Raw genomic sequence first — 21,554 nt, forward strand, 5'->3', positions numbered from 1 at the left:
ATACTATAACAGATGCCACAATATTTATATAGTAAAAAAGATGCCACAATATTTTATATAGTATAACAGACGCCACAATATTTTATATAGTGTAACAGGTGTACCACTATATTTTATATAGTATAACAGACGCCACAATAATTTAATATAGTATAACAGGTGTACCACTATATTTTATATAGTATAACAGATACCATAATATTTTATATAGTGTAACAGGTGTACCACTATATTTTATATAGTATAACAGGTGAACCACTATATTTTATATAGTATAACAGGTGTACCACTATATTTTATACAGTATAACAGAGGCCACAATATTTTATATAGTATAACAGGTGTACCACTATATTTTATACAGTATAACAGAGGCCACAATATTTTATATAGTATAACAGGTGTACCACTATATTTTATACAGTATAACAGAGGCCACAATATTTTATATAGTATAACAGGTGTACCACTATATTTTATATAGTATAACAGGTGTACCACTATATTTTATATAGTATAACAGATACCATAATATTTTATATAGTGTAACAGGTGTACCACTATATTTTATATAGTATAACAGGTGAACCACTATATTTTATATAGTATAACAGGTGTACCACTATATTTTATACAGTATAACAGAGGCCACAATATTTTATATAGTATAACAGGTTTACCACTATATTTTATATAGTATAACAGGTGTACCACTATTTATTTTACATAGTATAACACATGTACCACTATATTTTATATAGTATAACAGATGCCACAATATATATATATATAGTAAAAAAGATGCCACAATATTTTACATAGTATAACAGGTGTACCTCTATATTTTATATAGTATAACAGATACCACAATATTTTATATAGTATAACAGACGCCACAATATTTAATATACTTGAAGGTGGTTTTTATAATATGTTTTTTTTTACTAACCAGACTTAAATTATGAATTGAATTTCAAAGGAATTCGTTTGAATTCACACTCAAAATCAAAGAGTGTAATTTTTTAAAGAGTGTATCTCTTTAAGCCACGCTTTAAGGTGGCGAGGATTTTGATTGGTCAGAAATGGAAGGCCCGCGGTGGAGAAACATTTAATTGGTTAAAAATGGACAGAGCATCGGGCAAGCGCTGCGATTTGATTGGCAAGAAATGGAGACACGCCAGGGGTTTTGATTGGTAAGAAATGGACGGGATAACCGAGGAGTAGATTTCATTGGTAAGAAATGGACGCTGTGCCGTGAGCTGATTGGAGAGAAATGGAAGCGGCGTTGGAAGAAGAGTGACACGATTGGCGTGCTGAAAGCCGGCGCTTGTGTTCCAGGTAGCGCCACAGAGACAGCGCCGTGAAACGTTTTCACAGACGGCTTTAAAACATTTAACAGTGCCCCCGATAGTTGCAGTGCAGGACCTACGACACGGAGGCTAGAAACGTCAGCCCGGCTAGCTCAGTCGGTAGAGCATGAGACTCTTAATCTCAGGGTCGTGGGTTCGAGCCCCACGTTGGGCGAGTAGAACTCTTTTTAACACAGGGCTGAACTTCCGGCAGGTTTCACCTCCTTGGAAAACTCCCACATGTCAAACATGTCACAGCCAATCAAGTGCTTCTGAAAGCACTAGTTAAACTGAAAATGTGAAGTAAGTCAGTGTTGGAACAGAAGTGTGCAAGATAACACAAAACTCAGCGTCCCTGGGTGGGCTCGAACCACCATCCTTTCGGTTAACAGCTGAACGCGCTAACCGATTGCGCCACAGAGACAGCGCCGTGAAACGTTTTCACAGACGGCTTTAAAACATTTAACAGTGCCCCCGATAGTTGCAGTGCAGGACCTACGACACGGAGGCTAGAAACGTCAGCCCGGCTAGCTCAGTCGGTAGAGCATGAGACTCTTAATCTCAGGGTCGTGGGTTCGAGCCCCATGTTGGGCGAGTAGAACTCTTTTTAACACAAGGCTGAACTTCCGGCAGGTTTCACCTCCTTGGAAAACTCCCACATGTCAAACATGTCACAGCCAATCAAGTGCTTCTGAAAGCACTAGTTAAACTGAAAATGTGAAGTAAGTCAGTGTTGGAACAGAAGTGTGCAAGATAACACAAAACTCAGCGTCCCTGGGTGGGCTCGAACCAAAAACCTTTCGGTTAACAGCCGAACGCGCTAACCGATTGCTCCACAGAGACAGCGCCGTGAAAAGTTTTCACAGACGGCTTTAAAACATTTAACAGTGCCCCCAATAGTTGCAGTGCAGGACCTACGACACAGAGGCTAGAAACGTCAGCCCGGCTAGCTCAGTCGGTAGAGCATGAGACTCTTAATCTCAGGGTCGTGGGTTCGAGCCCCACGTTGGGCGAGTAGAACTCTTTTTAACACAGGGCTGAACTTCCTGCAGGTTTCACCTCCTTGCAAAACTCCCACATGCCAAACATGTCACAGCCAATCAAGTGCTTCTGAAAGCACTAGTTAAACTGAAAATGTGAAGTAAGTCAGTGTTGGAACAGAAGTGTGCAAGATAACACAAAACTCAGCGTCCCTGGGTGGGCTCGAACCACCAACCTTTCGGTTAACAGCCGAACACGCTAACCGATTGCGCCAAAGCTGGGGAACAATAGTCTGCTTTGCCGTGGGAAGAAGAAAAAATGGAGGGAAGAAGGGGGAAGAAGGGAAAAGGAAAGAAAGCGAGAAAAAGAAAAGTTAACCATCGAGCAAAAACTGAAAAATGAAATGGTTCTGCCTCTTTTAAAGAACTGCAGTGTTTATTTCGTTGAATATGTTTCTTTTTATATTATTATTGTCATTTTCTGAGCTAAAGGGAAGATCGGGGCAGATACAAAGGTCGCGAGTTCAAATCCCGGTGTGCTATCAAAGAACAGCAGCTTAGATTTTAAATGTACCTAAAATCTACTGAAATTTAGAGGCATTTAAGCATGTTTTTCTATACACTAATCTTAATTTACTGTTAATCTCTAAATTATGTGAAAAAAAAATACATTTTATGTACTATAAAAGGCTTATCACAAATTGTTACATAGTATAATATGTATACCACAGTGTTCTATATATTATAACAGGTATACCAAAATATTTTACATAGTATAAAATGTATACCACAATATTGTAGATACCAGAATATTTTATATACTATTAAAGGTATACCACAATATTTTATACAGTATTAAAGTTATATCACAATATTTTATATAGTATGACAGGTTACCACAATATTTTATATAGTATAACAGATGCCACAATATTTTATATAGTATTAAAGGTATACCACACAATTTTATATAGTATTAAAGGTATATCTCAATATTTTATATATTATAACAGGTATACCAGCATTTATTTTACATAGTATAACACATGTACCACTATATTTTATATAGTATAACAGATGCCACAATATATATATAGTAAAAAAGATGCCACAATATTTTACATAGTATAACAGGTGTACCTCTATATTTTATATAGTATAACAGATACCACAATATTTTATATAGTATAACAGACGCCACAATATTTAATATACTTGAAGGTGTTTTTTATAATATGTATTTTTTTACTAACCAGACTTAAATTATGAATTGAATTTCAAAGGAATTCGTTTGAATTCACACTCAAAATCAAAGAGTGTAATTTTTTAAAGAGTGTATCTCTTTAAGCCACGCTTTAAGGTGGCGAGGATTTTGATTGGTCAGAAATGGAAGGCCCGCGGTGGAGAAACATTTAATTGGTTAAAAATGGACAGAGCATCGGGCAAGCGCTGCGATTTGATTGGCAAGAAATGGAGACACGCCAGGGGTTTTGATTGGTAAGAAATGGACGGGATAAACGAGGAGTAGATTTCATTGGTAAGAAATGGACGCTGTGCCGTGAGCTGATTGGAGAGAAATGGAAGCGGCGTTGGAAAAAGAGTGACACGATTGGCGTGCTGAAAGCCGGCGCTTGTGTTCCAGGTAGCGCTAACTAGGCTCAGGCATGCAGCTAGTTACCTGCCAGCACCATAGGGGATGGCAAGAACCAAAGTAATCTTAGCGAATGTTGGGGAGCGACAAAAGCAGAGGAGCCGAGCCAGCCAGAGGTCGAACCTAGAATCTTCTGATCCGTAGTCAGATGGGTTATCCATTGCGCCACTGTGCCACTGATTGTAAGGCACATGACTGGATATATGCATCGGAGGAAAGATGTGCAACAACACTTACCGGATCATATCAAGAGCCTACTGTTACATGATCCACTGTAGGCTTTTTTCTAAAGTACTTGCAAAGTTAAGTAAAAGCTGGAATCAGATTCGTTTTCCCTGTTCGTAGATGTTGTGATTAACTACACATGTATGTGCAAGGAGAACATAAGTCTTTATTTTAGATACTGGTGCTTAAACACCTTCACTTACCATGCTCCTCACAAAACAAGGTGAGTCTCTTAGGACATTACGAGCATGTTTCTTATTTAAAAATGATCAATGCCCCGTGTGAGGATCGAACTCACGACCTTCAGATTATGAGACTGACGCGCTACCTACTGCGCTAACCAGGCTCAGGCATGCAGCTAGTTACCTGCCAGCACCACAGGGGATGGCAAGAACCAAAGTAATCTTAGCGAATGTTGGGGAGCGACAAAAGCAGAGGAGCCGAGGCAGCCAGGAGTCGAACCTAGAATCTTCTGATCCGTAGTCAGACGCGTTATCCATTGCGCCACTGGACCACCAGCAAGAACCTGTCAGGCAAAGTGGATAAGAGGACATTTCAGGCCTATGTCACACCAAAATGGGCCTCTTAGCTCTGAAGTAAAGCAAGATCCCAACACCCAAGCTGCACTATTAGAAGTTCTAACAGGATCGACATTGAAACCCAGCAAAATGTTAAGGCATCACTCTGCTTTCCTCAGCCAGCAAGAAGCTTCCCATACCGGGAGTTGAACCCGGGCCGCCTGGGTGAAAACCAGGAATCCTAACCGCTAGACCATATGGGACTCCAAGGTTAAAAAGGCACAAGGAAAATTATGTCATTAGACTCTTGAGTTTAGAAATAGGCCCTCCTGCAGGACAATTTCCTAAGTGTTTGCATCCGTAAGAATTTTCTCAAGCATCCAGAAACGAAATTTAGAATAATCTGACAAGCAGACACATGCCTCATCCTCACGCCATGTTGCACAACGCTTTGCTGAAGCAGTACTACTGAAAAACAAGACATGCACCTGTTTTACTTTAAAAGATTCCAAAGACAGGCAAGAAAAGCCTGCTGCAAGCTTAAAGGACTTGCCGTGACCCGGATTCGAACCGTGGTTGCTGCGGCCACAACGCAGAGTACTAACCACTATACTATCACGGCACCCCACCATCCACTAACAAAGAACTTGCTCTCTTCCCAGGCAACAGGCTTGTCAACTGATTGTACGGCACATGACTGGATATATGCATCGGAGGAAAGATGTGCAACAACACTTACCGGATCATAACAAGAGCCTACTGTTACATGATCCACTGTAGGCTTTTTTCTAAAGTACTTGCAAAGTTAAGTAAAAGCTGGAATCAGATTCGTTTTCCCTGTTCGTAGATGTTGTGATTAACTGCACATGTATGTGCAAGGAGAACATAAGTCTTTATTGTAGATACTGGTGCTTAAACTCCTTCACTTACCATGCTCCAAACAAAACAAGGTGAGTCTCTTAGGATATTACGAGCATGTTTCTTATTTAAAAATGATCAATGCCCCTTGTGAGGATCGAACTCACGACCTTCAGATTATGAGACTGACGCGCTACCTACTGCGCTAACGAGGCTCAGGCATGCAGCTAGTTACCTGCCAGCACCACAGGGGATGGCAAGAACCAAAGTAATCTTAGCGAATGTTGGGGAGCGACAAAAGCAGAGGAGCCGAGCCAGCCAGAGGTTGAACCTAGAATCTTCTGATCCGTAGTCAGATGGGTTATCCATTGCGCCACTGTGCCACTGATTGTAAGGCACATGACTGGATATATGCATCGGAGGAAAGATGTGCAACAACACTTACCGGATCATAACAAGAGCCTACTGTTACATGATCCACTGTAGGCTTTTTTCTAAAGTACTTGCAAAGTTAAGTAAAAGCTGGAATCAGATTCGTTTTCCCTGTTCGTAGATGTTGTGATTAACTGCACATGTATGTGCAAGGAGAACATAAGTCTTTATTGTAGATACTGGTGCTTAAACTCCTTCACTTACCATGCTCCAAACAAAACAAGGTGAGTCTCTTAGGATATTACGAGCATGTTTCTTATTTAAAAATGATCAATGCCCCTTGTGAGGATCGAACTCACGACCTTCAGATTATGAGACTGACGCGCTACCTACTGCGCTAACGAGGCTCAGGCATGCAGCTAGTTACCTGCCAGCACCACAGGGGATGGCAAGAACCAAAGTAATCTTAGCGAATGTTGGGGAGCGACAAAAGCAGAGGAGCCGAGCCAGCCAGAGGTTGAACCTAGAATCTTCTGATCCGTAGTCAGATGGGTTATCCATTGCGCCACTGTGCCACTGATTGTAAGGCACATGACTGGATATATGCATCGGAGGAAAGATGTGCAACAACACTTACCGGATCATAACAAGAGCCTACTGTTACATGATCCACTGTAGGCTTTTTTCTAAAGTACTTGCAAAGTTAAGTAAAAGCTGGAATCAGATTCGTTTTCCCTGTTCGTAGATGTTGTGATTAACTGCACATGTATGTGCAAGGAGAACATAAGTCTTTATTGTAGATACTGGTGCTTAAACACCTTCACTTACCATGCTCCTCACAAAACAAGGTGAGTCTCTTAGGATATTACGAGCATGTTTCTTATTTAAAAATGATCAATGCCCCGTGTGAGGATCGAACTCACGACCTTCAGATTATGAGACTGACGCGCTACCTACTGTGCTAACCAGGCTCAGGCATGCAGCTAGTTACCTGCCAGCACCACAGGGGATGGCAAGAACCAAAGTAATCTTAGCGAATGTTGGGGAGCGACAAAAGCAGAGGAGCCGAGGCAGCCAGGAGTCGAACCTAGAATCTTCTGATCCGTAGTCAGACGCGTTATCCATTGCGCCACTGGACCACCAGCAAGAACCTGTCAGGCAAAGTGGATAAGAGGACATTTCAGGCCTATGTCACACCAAAATGGACGTCTTAGCTCTGAAGTAAAGCAAGATCCCAACACCCAAGCTGCACTATTAGAAGTTCTAACAGGATCGACATTGAAACCCAGCAAAATGTTAAGGCATCACTCTGCTTTCCTCAGCCAGCAAGAAGCTTCCCATACCGGGAGTTGAACCCGGGCCGCCTGGGTGAAAACCAGGAATCCTAACCGCTAGACCATATGGGACTCCAAGGTTAAAAAGGCACAAGGAAAATTATGTCATTAGACTCTTGAGTTTAGAAATAGGCCCTCATGCAGGACAATTTCCTAAGTGTTTGCATCCGTAAGAATTTTCTCAAGCATCCAGAAACGAAATTTAGAATAATCTGACAAGCAGACACATGCCTCATCCTCACGCCATGTTGCACAACGCTTTGCTGAAGCAGTACTACCGAAAAACAAGACATGCACCTGTTTTGTTTTACTTTAAATGATTCCAAAGACAGGCAAGAAAAGCCTGCTGCAAGCTTAAAGGACTTGCCGTGACCCGGATTCGAACCGGGGTTGCTGCGGCCACAACGCAGAGTACTAACCACTATACGATCATGGCACCCCACCAACCACTAGCAAAGATCTTGCTCTCTTCCCAGGCAATAGGCTTGTCAACTGATTGTACGGCACATGACTGGATATATGCATCGGAGGAAAGATGTGCAACAACACTTACCGGATCATAACAAGAGACTACTGTTACATGATCCACTTTAGGCTTTTTTCTAAAGTACTTGCAAAGTTAAGTAAAAGCTGGAATCAGATTCGTTTTCCATGTTCGTAGATGTTGTGATTAACTGCACATGTATGTGCAAGGAGAACATAAGTCTTTTTTGTAGATACTGGTGCTTAAACACCTTCACTTACCATGCTCCTCACAAAACAAGGTGAGTCTCTTAGGATATTACGAGCATGTTTCTCATTTAAAAATGATCAATGCCCCGTGTGAGGATCGAACTCACGACCTTCAGATTATGAGACTGACAAGCTACCTACTGCGCTAACGAGGCTCAGGCATGCAGCTAGTTACCTGCCAGCACCACAGGGGATGGCAAGAACCAAAGTAATCTTAGCGAATGTTGGGGAGCGACAAAAGCAGAGGAGCTGAGCCAGCCAGGAGTCGAACCTAGAATCTTCTGATCCGTAGTCAGATGCGTTATCCATTGCGCCACTGGCCCACCGGCAAGGACCTGTCAGGCAAAGTGGATAAGAGGACATTTCAGGCCTATGTCACACCAAAATGGGCCTCGTAGCTCTGAAGTAAAGCAAGATCCCAACACCCAAGCTGCACTATTAGAAGTTCCAACAGGATCGCCATTGAAACCCAGCAAAATGTTAAGGCATCACTCTGCTTTCCTCAGCCAGCAAGAAGCTTCCCATACCGGGAGTTGAACACGGGCCGCCTGGGTGAAAACCAGGAATCCTAACCGCTAGACCATATGGGACTCCAAGGTTAAAAAGGCACAAGGAAAATTATGTCATTAGACTCTTGAGTTTAGAAATAGGCCCTCATGCAGGACAATTTCCTAAGTGTTTGCATCCGTAAGAATTTTCTCAAGCATCCAGAAACGAAATTTAGAATAATCTGACAAGCAGACACATGCCTCATCCTCACGCCATGTTGCACAACGCTTTGCTGAAGCAGTACTACTGAAAAACAAGACATGCACCTGTTTTACTTTAAATGATTCCAAAGACAGGCAAGAAAAGCCTGCTGCAAGCTTAAAGGACTTGCCGTGACCCGGATTCGAACCGGGCTTGCTGCGGCCACAACGCAGAGTACTAACCACTATACGATTACGGCACCCCACCATCCACTAGCAAAGATCTTGCTCTCTTCCCAGGCAATAGGCTTGTCAACTGATTGTACGGCACATGACTAGATATATGCATCGGAGGAAAGATGTGCAACAACACTTACCGGATCATAACAAGAGCCTACTGTTACATGATCCACTGTAGGCTTTTGTCTAAAGTACTTGCAAAGTTAAGTAAAAGCTGGAATCAGATTCGTTTTCCCTGTTCGTAGATGTTGTGATTAACTGCACATGTATGTGCAGGGAGAACATAAGTCTTTATTGTAGATACTGGTGCTTAACCACCTTCACTTACCATGCTCCAAACAAAACAAGGTGAGTCTCTTAGGATATTACGAGCATGTTTCTCACTTAAAATTGATCAATGCCCCGTGTGAGGATCGAACTCACGACCTTCAGATTATGAGACAGATGCGCTACCTACTGCGCTAACGAGGCTCAGGCATGCAGCTAGTTACCTGCCAGCACCACAGGGGATGGCAAGAACCAAAGTAATCTTAGCGAATGTTGGGGAGCGACAAAAGCAGAGGAGCCGAGCCAGCCAGGAGTCGAACCTAGAATCTTCTGATCCGTAGTCAGACGCGTTATCCATTGCTCCACTGGCCCACCGGCAAGAAACTGTCAGGCAAAGTGGATAAGAGGACATTTCAGGCCTATGTCACACCAAAATGGGCCTCTTAGCTCTGAAGTAAAGCAAGATCCCAACACCCAAGCTGCACTATTAGAAGTTCCAACAGGATCGCCATTGAAACCCAGCAAAATGTTAAGGCATCACTCTGCTTTCCTCAGCCAGCAAGAAGCTTCCCATACCGGGAGTTGAACCCGGGCCGCCTGGGTGAAAACCAGGAATCCTAACCGCTAGACCATATGCGACTCCAAGGTTAAAAAGGCACAAGGAAAATTATGTCATTAGACTCTTGAGTTTAGAAATAGGCCCTCATGCAGGACAATTTCCTAAGTGTTTGCATCCGTAAGAATTTTCTCAAGCATCCAGAGAACGAAAGGTAGAATAATCTGACAAGCAGACACATGCCTCATCCTCACGCCATGTTGCACAAGGCTTTGCTGAAGCAGTACTACCGAAAAACAAGACATGCACCTGTTTTACTTTAAATGATTCCAAAGACAGGCAAGAAAAGCCTGCTGCAAGCTTAAAGGACTTGCCGTGACCCGGAGTTGAACCGGGGTTGCTGCGGCCACAACGCAGAGTACTAACCACGATACGATCACGGCACCCCACCATCCACTAGCAAAGATCTTGCTCTCTTCCCAGGCAATAGGCTTGTCAACTGATTGTACGGCACATGACTGGATATATGCATCGGAGGAAAGATGTGCAACAACACTTACCGGATCATAACAAGAGCCTACTGTTACATGATCCACTGTAGGCTTTTTTCTAAAGTACTTGCAAAGTTAAGTAAAAGCTGGAATCAGATTCGTTTTCCCTGTTAGTAGATGTTGTGATTAACTGCACATGTATGTGCAAGGAGAACATAAGTCTTTATTGTAGATACTGGTGCTTAAACTCCTTCACTTACCATGCTCCAAACAAAACAAGGTGAGTCTCTTAGGATATTACGAGCATGTTTCTTATTTAAAAATGATCAATGCCCCGTGTGAGGATCGAACTCACGACCTTCAGATTATGAGACTGACGCGCTACCTACTGCGCTAACGAGGCTCAGGCATGCAGCTAGTTACCTGCCAGCACCACAGGGGATGGCAAGAACCAAAGTAATCTAAGCGAATGTTGGGGAGCGACAAATGCAGAGGAGCCGAGCCAGCCAGGAGTCGAACCTAGAATCTTCTGATCCGTAGTCAGACGCGTTATCCATTGCGCCACTGGCCCACCAGCAAGAACCTGTCAGGCAAAGTGGATAAGAGGACATTTCAGGCCTATGTCACACCAAAATGGGCCTCTTAGCTCTGAAGTAAAGCAAGATCCCAACACCCAAGCTGCACTATTAGAAGTTCAAACAGGATCGCCATTGAAACCCAGCAAAATGTTAAGGCATCACTCTGCTTTCCTCAGCCAGCAAGAAGCTTCCCATACCGGGAGTTGAACCCAGGCCGCCTGGGTGAAAACCAGGAATCCTAACCGCTAAACCATATGGGACTCCAAGGTTAAAAAGGCACAAGGAAAATTATGTCATTAGACTCTTGAGTTTAGAAATAGGCCCTCATGCAGGACAATTTCCTAAGTGTTTGCATCCGTAAGAAGTTTCTCAAGCATCCAGAGAACGAAAGGTAGAATAATCTGACAAGCAGACACATGCCTCATCCTCACGCCATGTTGCACAAGGCTTTGCTGAAGCAGTACTACCGAAAAACAAGACATGCACCTGTTTTACTTTAAATGATTCCAAAGACAGGCAAGAAAAGCCTGCTGCAAGCTTAAAGGACTTGCCGTGACCCGGATTTGAACCGGGGTTGCTGCGGCCACAACGCAGAGTACTAACCACGATACGATCACGGCACCGCACCATCCACTAGCAAAGATCTTGCTCTCTTCCCAGGCAATAGGCTTGTCAACTGATTGTACGGCACATGACTGGATATATGCATCGGAGGAAAGATGTGCAACAACACTTACCGGATCATAACAAGAGCCTACTGTTACATGATCCACTGTAGGCTTTTTTCTAAAGTACTTGCAAAGTTAAGTAAAAGCTGGAATCAGATTCGTTTTCCCTGTTCGTAGATGTTGTGATTAACTGCACATGTATGTGCAAGGAGAACATAAGTCTTTATTGTAGATACTGGTGCTTAAACTCCTTCACTTACCATAATCCAAACAAAACAAGGTGAGTCTCTTAGGATATTACGAGCATGTTTCTTATTTAAAAATGATCAATGCCCCGTGTGAGGATCGAACTCACGACCTTCAGATTATGAGACTGACGCGCTAACTACTGCGCTAACCAGGCTCAGGCATGCAGCTAGTTACCTGCCAGCACCACAGGGGATGGCAAGAACCAAAGTAATCTTAGCGAATGTTGGGGAGCGACAAAAGCAGAGGAGCCGAGCCAGCCAGGAGTCAAACCTAGAATCTTCTGATTCGTAGTCAGACGCGTTATCCATTGCGCCAAAGCTGGGGAACAATAGTCTGCTTTGCCGTGGGAAGAAGAAAAAATGGAGGGAAGAAGGGGGAAGAAGGGAAAAGGAAAGAAAGCGAGAAAAAGAAAAGTTAACCATCGAGCAAAAACTGAAAAATGAAATGGTTCTGCCTCTTTTAAAGAACTGCAGTGTTTATTTCGTTGAATATGTTTCTTTTTATATTATTATTGTCATTTTCTGAGCTAAAGGGAAGATCGGGGCAGATACAAAGGTCGCGAGTTCAAATCCCGGTGTGCTATCAAAGAACAGCAGCTTAGATTTTAAATGTACCTAAAATCTACTGAAATTTAGAGGCATTTAAACACGTTTTTCTATACACTAATCTTAATTTACTGTTAATCTCTAAATTATGTGAAAAAAAATACATTTTATGTACTATAAAAGGCTTATCACAAATTGTTACATAGTATAATATGTATACCACAGTGTTCTATATATTATAACAGGTATACCAAAATATTTTACATAGTATAAAATGTATACCACAATATTGTAGATACCAGAATATTTTATATACTATTAAAGGTATACCACAATATTTTATACAGTATTAAAGTTATATCACAATATTTTATATAGGATAACAGGTTTACCACTATATTTTATATAGTATAACAAGTGTACCACTATATTTTATATAGTATAACAAGTGTACCACTATATTTTATATAGTATAACAAGTGTACCACTATATTTTATATAGTATAACAGATGCCACAATATTTTATATAGTATTAAAGGTATACCACACAATTTTATATAGTATTAAAGGTATATCTCAATATTTTATATAGTATGACAGGTATACCAGCATTTATTTTACATAGTAAAACAGGTATACCACAATATTTTACAAAGTATAACACGTGTACCACTATATTTTATATACTATAACAGATGCCACAATATTTATATAGTAAAAAAGATGCCACAATATTTTATATTGTATAACAGACGCCACAATAATTTAATATAGTATAACAGGTGTACCACTATATTTTATATAGTATAACAGATACCATAATATTTTATATAGTGTAACAGGTGTACCACTATATTTTATATAGTATAACAGATACCATAATATTTTATATAGTGTAACAGGTGTACCACTATATTTTATATAGTATAACAGGTGAACCACTATATTTTATATAGTATAACAGGTGTACCACTATATTTTATACAGTATAACAGAGGCCACAATATTTTATATAGTATAACAGGTGTACCACTATATTTTATACAGTATAACAGAGGCCACAATATTTTATATAGTATAACAGGTGTACCACTATATTTTATACAGTATAACAGAGGCCACAATATTTTATATAGTATAACAGGTTTACCACTATATTTTATATAGTATAACAGGTGTACCACTATTTATTTTACATAGTATAACACATGTACCACTATATTTTATATAGTATAACAGATGCCACAATATATATATAGTAAAAAAGATGCCACAATATTTTACATAGTATAACAGGTGTACCTCTATATTTTATATAGTATAACAGATACCACAATATTTTATATAGTATAACAGACGCCACAATATTTAATATACTTGAAGGTGGTTTTTATAATATGTTTTTTTTTACTAACCAGACTTAAATTATGAATTGAATTTCAAAGGAATTCGTTTGAATTCACACTCAAAATCAAAGAGTGTAATTTTTTAAAGAGTGTATCTCTTTAAGCCACGCTTTAAGGTGGCGAGGATTTTGATTGGTCAGAAAGGGAAGGCCCGCGGTGGAGAAACATTTAATTGGTTAAAAATGGACAGAGCATCGGGCAAGCGCTGCGATTTGATTGGCAAGAAATGGAGACACGCCAGGGGTTTTGATTGGTAAGAAATGGACGGGATAACCGAGGAGTAGATTTCATTGGTAAGAAATGGACGCTGTGCCGTGAGCTGATTGGAGAGAAATGGAAGCGGCGTTGGAAGAAGAGTGACACGATTGGCGTGCTGAAAGCCGGCGCTTGTGTTCCAGGTAGCGCCACTGGCCCACTGGCAAGAACCTGTCATGCAAAGTGGATAAGAGGACATTTCAGGCCTATGTCACACCAAAATGGGCCTCTTAGCTCTGAAGTAAAGCAAGATCCCAACACCCAAGCTGCACTATTAGAAGTTCTAACAGGATCGCCATTGAAACCCAGCAAAATGTTAAGGCATCCCTCTGCCAGCAAGAAGCTTCCCATACCGGGAGTTGAACCCAGGTCGCCTGGGTGAAAACCAGGAATCCTAACCGCTAGACCACATGGGACTCCAAGGTTAAAAAGGCACAAGGAAAATTACGTCATTAGACTCTTGAGTTTGGAAATAGGCCCTCATACAGGACAATTTCCTAAGTGTTTGCATCCGTAAGAATTTTCTCAAGCATCCAGAGAACGAAAGGTAGAATAATCTGACAAGCAGACACATGCCTCATCCTCACGCCATGTTGCACAACGCTTTGCTGAAGCAGTACTACCGAAAAACAAGACATGCACCTGTTTTACTTTAAATGATTCCAAAGACAGGCAAGAAAAGCCTGCTGCAAGCTTAAACAACTTGCCGTGACCCGGAATCGAACCAGGGTTGCTGCGCCCACAACGCAGAGTCCTAACCACTATACGATCACGGCAACCCACCATCCACTAGCAAAGATCTTGCTCTCTTCCCAGGCAATAGGCTTGTCAACTGATTGTACGGCACATGACTGGATATATGCGTCGGAGGAAAGATGTGCAACAACACTTACCGGATCATAACAAGAGCCTACTGTTACATGATCCACTGTAGGCTTTTTTCTAAAGTACTTGCAAAGTTAAGTAAAAGCTGGAATCAGATTCGTTTTCCCTGTTCGTAGATGTTGTGATTAACTGCACATGTATGTGCAAGGAGAACATAAGTCTTTATTGTAGATACTGGTGCTTAAACACCTTCACTTACCATGCTCCTCACAAAACAAGGTGAGTCTCTTAGGATATTACGAGCATGTTTCTTATTTAAAAATGATCAATGCCCCGTGTGAGGATCGAACTCACGACCTTCAGATTATGAGACTGACGCGCTAACTACTGCGCTAACCAGGCTCAGGCATGCAGCTAGTTACCTGCCAGCACCACAGGGGATGGCAAGAACCAAAGTAATCTTAGCGAATGTTGGGGAGCGACAAAAGCAGAGGAGCCGAGGCAGCCAGGAGTCGAACCTAGAATCTTCTGATCCGTAGTCAGACGCGTTATCCATTGCGCCACTGGCCCACCAACAAGAACCTGTCAGGCAAAGTGGATAAGAGGACATTTCAGGCCTATGTCACACCAAAATGGGCATCTTAGCTCTGAAGTAAAGCAAGATCCCAACACCCAAGCTGCACTATTAGAAGTTCTAACAGGATCGACATTGAAACCCAGCAAAATGTTAACGCATCACTCTGCTTTCCTCAGCCAGCAAGAAGCTTCCCATACCGGGAGTTGAACCCGGGCCGCCTGGGTGAAAACCAGGAATCCTAACCGCTAGACCATATGGGACTCCAAGGTTAAAAAGGCACAAGGAAAATTATGTCATTAGACTCTTGAGTTTAGAAATAGGCCCTCATGCAGGACAATTTCCTAAGTGTTTGCATCCGTAAGAATTTTCTCAAGCATCCAGAAACGAAATTTAGAATAATCTGACAAGCAGACACATGCCTCATCCTCACGCCATGTTGCACAACGCTTTGCTGAAGCAGTACTACCGAAAAACAAGACATGCACCTGTTTTACTTTAAATGATTCCAAAGACAGGCAAGAAAAGCCTGCTGCAAGCTTAAAGGACTTGCTGTGACCCGGATTCGAACCGGGGTTGCTGCAGCCACAACGCAGAGTACTAACCACTATACGATCACGGCACCCCACCATCCACTAGCAAAGACCTTGCTCTCTTCCCAGGCAATAGGCTTGTCAACTGATTGTACGGCACATGACTGGATATATGCATCGGAGGAAAGATGTGCAACAACACTTACCGGATCATAACAAGAGCCTACTGTTACATGATCCACTGTAGGCTTTTTCTAAAGTATTGCAAAGTTAAGTAAAAGCTGGAATCAGATTAGTTTTCCCTGTTCGTAGATGTTGTGATTAACTGCACATGTATGTGCAAGGAGAACATAAGTCTTTATTGTAGATACTGGTGCTTAAACACCTTCACTTACCATGCTCCTCACAAAACAAGGTGAGTCTCTTAGGATATTACGAGCATGTTTCTCATTTAAAAATGATCAATGCCCCGTGTGAGGATCGAACTCACGACCTTCATATTATGAGACTGACGCGCTACCTACTGCGCTAACGAGGCTCATGCATGCAGCTAGTTACCTGCCAGCACCACAGGGGATGGCAAGAACCAAAGTAATCTAAGCGAATGTTGGGGAGCGACAAAAGCAGAGGAGCCGAGCCAGCCAGGAGTCGAACCTAGAATCTTCTGATCCGTAGTCAGACGCGTTATCCATTGCGCCACTGGCCCACCGGCAAGAACCTGTCAGGCAAAGTGGATAAGAGGACATTTCAGGCCTATGTCACACCAAAATGGGCCTCTTAGCTCTGAAGTAAAGCAAGATCCCAACACCCAAGCTGCACTATTAGAAGTTCCAACAGGATCGCCATTGAAACCCAGCAAAATGTTAAGGCATCACTCTGCTTTCCTCAGCCAGCAAGAAGCTTCCCATACCGGGAGTTGAAGCCGGGCCGCCTGGGTGAAAACCAGGAATCCTAACCGCTAGACCATATGGGACTCCAAGATTAAAAAGGCACAAGGAAAATTATTTCATTAGACTCTTGAGTTTAGAAATAGGCCCTCATGCAGGACAATTTCCTAAGTGTTTGCATCCGTAAGAATTTTCTCAAGCATCCAGAGAACGAAAGGTAGAATAATCTGACAAGCAGACACATGACTCATCCTCACGCCATGTTGCACAACGCTTTGCTGAAGCAGTACTACTGAAAAACAAGACATGCACCTGTATTACTTTAAATGATTCCAAAGACAGGCAAGAAAAGCCTGCTGCAAGCTTAAAGGACTTGCCGTGACCCGGATTCGAACCGTGGTTGCTGCGGCCACAACGCAGAGTACTAACCGCTATACGATCACGGCACCCCACCATCCACTAGCAAAGATCTTGCTCTCTTCCCAGGCAATAGGCTTGTCAACTGATTGTACGGCACATGACTGGATATATGCATCGGAGGAAAGATGTGCAACAACACTTACCGGATCATAACAAGAGCCTACTGTTACATGATCCACTGTAGGCTTTTTTCTAAAGTACTTGCAAAGTTAAGTAAAAGCTGGAATCAGATTCGTTTTCCCTGTTCGTAGATGTTGTGATTAACTGCACATGTATGTGCAAGGAGAACATAAGTCTTTATTGTAGATACTGGTGCTTAAACACCTTCACTTACCATGCTCCAAACAAAACAAGGTGAGTCTCTTAGGATATTACGAGCATGTTTCTAATTTAAAAATGATCAATACCCCGTGTGTCACTCTGCTTTCCTCAGATGCCCAAAAGGACACTTGGAGATGCCCATAAATATAAAACATACACGGCACAAGTTATTGACCAGTGTGAAAGGTTCTGTAAGCTACGTGTCATAAAATCCCCCCCGTCCCAGGCTCTAGAATGTACCGGACTGGTCAAGACTGGTCAACACTGGCCAATTCTCCAGTCAACAAGTGCTGCTGGTTTTTTACCATTTTTTGAGTCCTGGACTTTTTACCATAAAAGGCAAAATGCCTAAGGGAAGGAAAAAGGGTGCAAACCTTTCTGAGGTGTTGGCTGTACATGGAGAGAGACTTGAATGCATGCTTTGTAATGTATTCTGTCTTTTGTCCATTAAATAATTTGCTACTCACTTGATCCAGACTCAGATTTCATGTTTTATTCTGTCAATACTTTTTTTTACACCACAAATTGGCATAGTCGGCAGGGTGAAGGCTGGTGTGCAGCGGAGGGAAGAGAAGTGAACGCGCACCGCGGACGCTCTCCAGCAGCAGACTGGACCCAAAAAGCAGGGGAAATCTTACAGAGCAAGACCAGAGTACTTCCGGGGTGCGTGTAACTGATTATCCCTCCAATCGCACTCCAAACTTCATCCACAAACACTGGTGGTGAGTGACTGATTTATTGTTTCAAGAGTGAAAGTAAAAATACTTTAATTATTCCCCTCCACCTGCCCTCAAGCACTCCGCCCTGGACAAAGTTTAGTTGCATGACGGTGTAACAAAAGGACTAACCTGGTCTAAGCGAGGCCTCTAGTGATTAAAGTATCACTAGAGAAAAAAACTGAAAGAGTAGCCTGCTCATAGCAAGTCCTCTATTGATAGCTGTATCTCTGGAGAAAACAGGTCCAGAGCGTGGGGAGGAGTGCTTAGATAATACTAATAGTACAGGGTGCTGATTAAGTATTAAGTTGGGAAAGAGGGAGGTGAGAAATTAATTATTGGGGCTAAATTATCTGAGTCGCTAAATCAAGTGAGAGAGCAAAACTGGGATCCCAGATATATAAATTAAACAAAACTAAATAAAAAAAAAAGGAAAAAACATTGAAAAAAAGGGAAAAAGTTTTAATTTAGTTTCAGACTGCGTCTCTCCCTAGCCAGAGGAGCCAGGATTATGGCACTGATAGTGTAATGCATGTCCCGCTGTGGATAAAATATTTCGGATTTCCAACTACTGGGAGGCTTAGTGTGAAATATTGAATTGTGTGAGTGTGTAACTATGCGTCAAGAGTGAAATAGTAGTTAAATCGGTTGATTATTAATATTAATTAAATTAATTAATTATTAATATTAGTCAAGTTCATAAATTAAACATTGTGCTAATTGACGCTGCCCTGCCAAAAAGATAAGCACCAGCAGGAGACCAGAACCAAGCTGCAGTGATCCGGTGGGACAACAAGAACAAAGCCTTCGCAGGTGCCCGGATCTACAATGCAGTGCAGCAGCCCGACTCGCCCATAGCTTCCCATACCTGGAGCCACCCGATGCAGGCTTCAACGCGCACTGAAAGCCCTACCATCGAGCTGGTTGAAGTCGTGGGCCAAGATTGGTTCCGTGTTGGTACATCAATATTGGACTGAAAAAGTACATGTTTTAGGCTGCCTCTAGTCTCCCTGATTCTAGGCAGGCGAGGTAGGAGGAAGTTTGCAGAAAGAGTTGAGGACTTATATCTTGTTATGTCTTGTCGCCCGACATTAAAAAAGATAAGCGCATTTTGTTACGAAAGCTGGGTCCAGTTATTGCAAGGTGGATCGAAACTGGCCAAACAGGGACATCCGCCTAGTTCTCCCAATCAGATTTCAACGCTCCTGATCGGAACATGATAAGGGACCTGAGAGCGCGGTTGGAAGAAATTAGTAGCGTGTAAGCAAGAAGATTGAGAGACAGTTCATAATTGTCTAGTCAGTCTGACGAGAATTCATACAGACTTTCACGGACTGGAAAAAAAAGCAAGTTAAGGGTCGGGGACGAGGCAGAGGTAGCGAAAAAGAATTTGCAGCTATTATAACTGTGGCAAGCATGGACATTACGCAAGAGACCCAGCAACAGCACATCGGGAGCAGAGGGGAAGCTAAGGGGGCAGGATGCTGAAACCGAGATCCACTGAGACAGCAAAAAGGGAAGTACTTTCTTCTTCTCCTTAATTTTCATTAGTACAACAGTTTACAACAAGCCCATTAAGTTAGAGAAAAAAATTACTTAACTGTAATGTATAATAGGTCTATGGGCAGCAGAGAATGAGAGAAAGAGTCGCTGAAGTCTGAAGGCGACCACGCGGGAGCAGGCTGACCGGGCCGAGGAGCCAGGAGAGAAGATGCCAGCCGCGGCAGTCATGCGGCAACATGCGAGGTTGTTCGACACGCAGGTAGAAGAGAAAAGACAGTTATATTGACACAACAAACAGGCATTAATTGGGTTAAGCGTTGTCCCTGGTCCTTTGGCAAAGCAGTCCCAAACCCCGGACACCCCAGATTGTGATGGCAGTGGGACTTGGCTGTTTGCTGACCATCAAAGAGATATTATTATAATCTGAATGCGAAACGTAGCTTTGATGGTTCTGCTGAGGTTCATGTCAGACATCTGGAGAAGAATGTTTTTGGCAGTACGCAAATTTCATATTCACATCAGGTGTAATAATTTGTGTTATGTTTGTGCTTTGATGCCACACGCTGCAGATGATCCATTTGTTTTTGAAATGTACACAGACATATATGGCATTTTGTTTCGCTGAGTTCAGACGAGATATCACTCTCGTAACCCAAGTTAGTTAACTTTATTAGAAAATTGCATATTAACTCATTGCCTTAAGTTACTTAAGTTTTTACACAAAAAAATACATTTTCGAGTTTAAAATAGCTGAGAAATGTTCAAAAAAGAACGTTTGGAAAAAAAAAGATCATTTATTTGAGTTCAACTTAATTGTGTGTTTTTATTGCATAAAATATTAGTAAACAACTTTAGTTAGCAGTGTATTTTTTGGAAAACTTTTTAAATGTAAAATAAGCTGCAACATACATCTAAGGTAAATGGAATGTAGCATAAGACTTTTTTTTTTTTTTTACAGAATCATCGCTTCATAAGATATTAAAGAGTTTACTTACATTTGAGCAGCAGGGGCCAATGAAAGCACTGTATTTGTGTTGGGGCTGTAGAGCCATAATCTGACCCGGACCCACCAGATCATCACATTTGCTGTCTACATACTGATAGCTGAACTGATGACCTGAAGTATGGAGTAAGATCACTGTCAAAAATACTTGTAAATGCTCATTTTATTTTGTGCGTAAACACTTTGGGTGTATGCAAAAGTCTGTTTTAATACATCCATAAGCGATCAAAATCGTACACAAATATTTTTGTTGTGTGTGTTTTGTAAAAATACAACTTAAAAATATACAGATATGAAGGTTTATGCATACAACTTTAATTATCTTGGCTACATCTCTCTCCTTATGAATACGAATCTAACAAGCAAACACTGTCAAAAATATGTCACCTGGCTACTAGGCAAAATGCATTGAGCAGGGGCGCAATCGATTGGACATAGTGCGTATGCGCAAACTGCTGCTGTTTACACTCAGTGATGGCCCCGCTGAAACTAAACGTGACAAAATTCCCTGCACACTGCAGCAGGTAAGCTGATTTATTTTTTTTAAACTTTCAGCTGAAGATATGGAATTTAAATCACTAGTATGGTCATATAACATTGCTAAAATGGTGTGGAAATCATAAGAAATAAAATCAGGATTTGCTCTGTTGTTTGTGAACTGTTAAAATATCTTATTAGGTTAGGGTAGATATGCAGATATACCTGCTAGTCTAGCTAAGTTGATAAATGTCATCTCTGTTCGTTTCAGAAAGCTTTAAACACTAACACTGGAGAAATTATTAATAAATACAGCCTAACTGTGAACAAT

The 21,554-nt window shown here is 41.7% G+C and overlaps 26 non-coding genes across 26 annotated transcripts; 2 read left to right on the plus strand and 24 right to left on the minus strand.

Annotated features, from left to right (window-relative positions):
* Nucleotides 1–1,451: 1,451 nt before the first annotated feature.
* trnak-cuu (transfer RNA lysine (anticodon CUU)) lies at nt 1,452–1,524 on the plus strand. The gene has a single exon. It is a non-coding gene; the product is annotated as a tRNA-Lys (tRNA).
* A 765-nt stretch (nt 1,525–2,289) lies between these two features.
* On the plus strand, nt 2,290–2,362 carry trnak-cuu (transfer RNA lysine (anticodon CUU)). Its single transcript has one exon. It is a non-coding gene; the product is annotated as a tRNA-Lys (tRNA).
* A 2,116-nt stretch (nt 2,363–4,478) lies between these two features.
* On the minus strand, nt 4,479–4,551 carry trnam-cau (transfer RNA methionine (anticodon CAU)). Its single transcript has one exon. It is a non-coding gene; the product is annotated as a tRNA-Met (tRNA).
* A 363-nt stretch (nt 4,552–4,914) lies between these two features.
* On the minus strand, nt 4,915–4,986 carry trnae-uuc (transfer RNA glutamic acid (anticodon UUC)). Its single transcript has one exon. It is a non-coding gene; the product is annotated as a tRNA-Glu (tRNA).
* A 287-nt stretch (nt 4,987–5,273) lies between these two features.
* On the minus strand, nt 5,274–5,345 carry trnah-gug (transfer RNA histidin (anticodon GUG)). Its single transcript has one exon. It is a non-coding gene; the product is annotated as a tRNA-His (tRNA).
* Nucleotides 5,346–5,723: 378 nt separating this feature from the next.
* On the minus strand, nt 5,724–5,796 carry trnam-cau (transfer RNA methionine (anticodon CAU)). The gene has a single exon. It is a non-coding gene; the product is annotated as a tRNA-Met (tRNA).
* A 491-nt stretch (nt 5,797–6,287) lies between these two features.
* trnam-cau (transfer RNA methionine (anticodon CAU)) lies at nt 6,288–6,360 on the minus strand. The gene has a single exon. It is a non-coding gene; the product is annotated as a tRNA-Met (tRNA).
* A 491-nt stretch (nt 6,361–6,851) lies between these two features.
* On the minus strand, nt 6,852–6,924 carry trnam-cau (transfer RNA methionine (anticodon CAU)). Its single transcript has one exon. It is a non-coding gene; the product is annotated as a tRNA-Met (tRNA).
* A 363-nt stretch (nt 6,925–7,287) lies between these two features.
* Nucleotides 7,288–7,359, minus strand: trnae-uuc (transfer RNA glutamic acid (anticodon UUC)). The gene has a single exon. It is a non-coding gene; the product is annotated as a tRNA-Glu (tRNA).
* A 292-nt stretch (nt 7,360–7,651) lies between these two features.
* On the minus strand, nt 7,652–7,723 carry trnah-gug (transfer RNA histidin (anticodon GUG)). Its single transcript has one exon. It is a non-coding gene; the product is annotated as a tRNA-His (tRNA).
* A 378-nt stretch (nt 7,724–8,101) lies between these two features.
* On the minus strand, nt 8,102–8,174 carry trnam-cau (transfer RNA methionine (anticodon CAU)). Its single transcript has one exon. It is a non-coding gene; the product is annotated as a tRNA-Met (tRNA).
* Nucleotides 8,175–8,269: 95 nt separating this feature from the next.
* trnar-acg (transfer RNA arginine (anticodon ACG)) lies at nt 8,270–8,342 on the minus strand. The gene has a single exon. It is a non-coding gene; the product is annotated as a tRNA-Arg (tRNA).
* Nucleotides 8,343–8,537: 195 nt separating this feature from the next.
* On the minus strand, nt 8,538–8,609 carry trnae-uuc (transfer RNA glutamic acid (anticodon UUC)). The gene has a single exon. It is a non-coding gene; the product is annotated as a tRNA-Glu (tRNA).
* A 737-nt stretch (nt 8,610–9,346) lies between these two features.
* Nucleotides 9,347–9,419, minus strand: trnam-cau (transfer RNA methionine (anticodon CAU)). The gene has a single exon. It is a non-coding gene; the product is annotated as a tRNA-Met (tRNA).
* A 363-nt stretch (nt 9,420–9,782) lies between these two features.
* Nucleotides 9,783–9,854, minus strand: trnae-uuc (transfer RNA glutamic acid (anticodon UUC)). Its single transcript has one exon. It is a non-coding gene; the product is annotated as a tRNA-Glu (tRNA).
* Nucleotides 9,855–10,592: 738 nt separating this feature from the next.
* Nucleotides 10,593–10,665, minus strand: trnam-cau (transfer RNA methionine (anticodon CAU)). Its single transcript has one exon. It is a non-coding gene; the product is annotated as a tRNA-Met (tRNA).
* A 95-nt stretch (nt 10,666–10,760) lies between these two features.
* trnar-acg (transfer RNA arginine (anticodon ACG)) lies at nt 10,761–10,833 on the minus strand. The gene has a single exon. It is a non-coding gene; the product is annotated as a tRNA-Arg (tRNA).
* Nucleotides 10,834–11,028: 195 nt separating this feature from the next.
* On the minus strand, nt 11,029–11,100 carry trnae-uuc (transfer RNA glutamic acid (anticodon UUC)). The gene has a single exon. It is a non-coding gene; the product is annotated as a tRNA-Glu (tRNA).
* Nucleotides 11,101–11,838: 738 nt separating this feature from the next.
* trnam-cau (transfer RNA methionine (anticodon CAU)) lies at nt 11,839–11,911 on the minus strand. The gene has a single exon. It is a non-coding gene; the product is annotated as a tRNA-Met (tRNA).
* A 2,397-nt stretch (nt 11,912–14,308) lies between these two features.
* Nucleotides 14,309–14,380, minus strand: trnae-uuc (transfer RNA glutamic acid (anticodon UUC)). The gene has a single exon. It is a non-coding gene; the product is annotated as a tRNA-Glu (tRNA).
* A 738-nt stretch (nt 14,381–15,118) lies between these two features.
* trnam-cau (transfer RNA methionine (anticodon CAU)) lies at nt 15,119–15,191 on the minus strand. The gene has a single exon. It is a non-coding gene; the product is annotated as a tRNA-Met (tRNA).
* A 95-nt stretch (nt 15,192–15,286) lies between these two features.
* On the minus strand, nt 15,287–15,359 carry trnar-acg (transfer RNA arginine (anticodon ACG)). The gene has a single exon. It is a non-coding gene; the product is annotated as a tRNA-Arg (tRNA).
* A 195-nt stretch (nt 15,360–15,554) lies between these two features.
* On the minus strand, nt 15,555–15,626 carry trnae-uuc (transfer RNA glutamic acid (anticodon UUC)). The gene has a single exon. It is a non-coding gene; the product is annotated as a tRNA-Glu (tRNA).
* A 735-nt stretch (nt 15,627–16,361) lies between these two features.
* On the minus strand, nt 16,362–16,434 carry trnam-cau (transfer RNA methionine (anticodon CAU)). Its single transcript has one exon. It is a non-coding gene; the product is annotated as a tRNA-Met (tRNA).
* A 95-nt stretch (nt 16,435–16,529) lies between these two features.
* On the minus strand, nt 16,530–16,602 carry trnar-acg (transfer RNA arginine (anticodon ACG)). The gene has a single exon. It is a non-coding gene; the product is annotated as a tRNA-Arg (tRNA).
* Nucleotides 16,603–16,797: 195 nt separating this feature from the next.
* Nucleotides 16,798–16,869, minus strand: trnae-uuc (transfer RNA glutamic acid (anticodon UUC)). Its single transcript has one exon. It is a non-coding gene; the product is annotated as a tRNA-Glu (tRNA).
* Between the last annotated feature and the right edge of the window lie 4,685 nt (nt 16,870–21,554).

The sequence above is a fragment of the Astyanax mexicanus genome, chromosome 25, assembly GCF_023375975.1.
Source record: "Astyanax mexicanus isolate ESR-SI-001 chromosome 25, AstMex3_surface, whole genome shotgun sequence".
NCBI lineage: Eukaryota > Metazoa > Chordata > Actinopteri > Characiformes > Acestrorhamphidae > Astyanax > Astyanax mexicanus.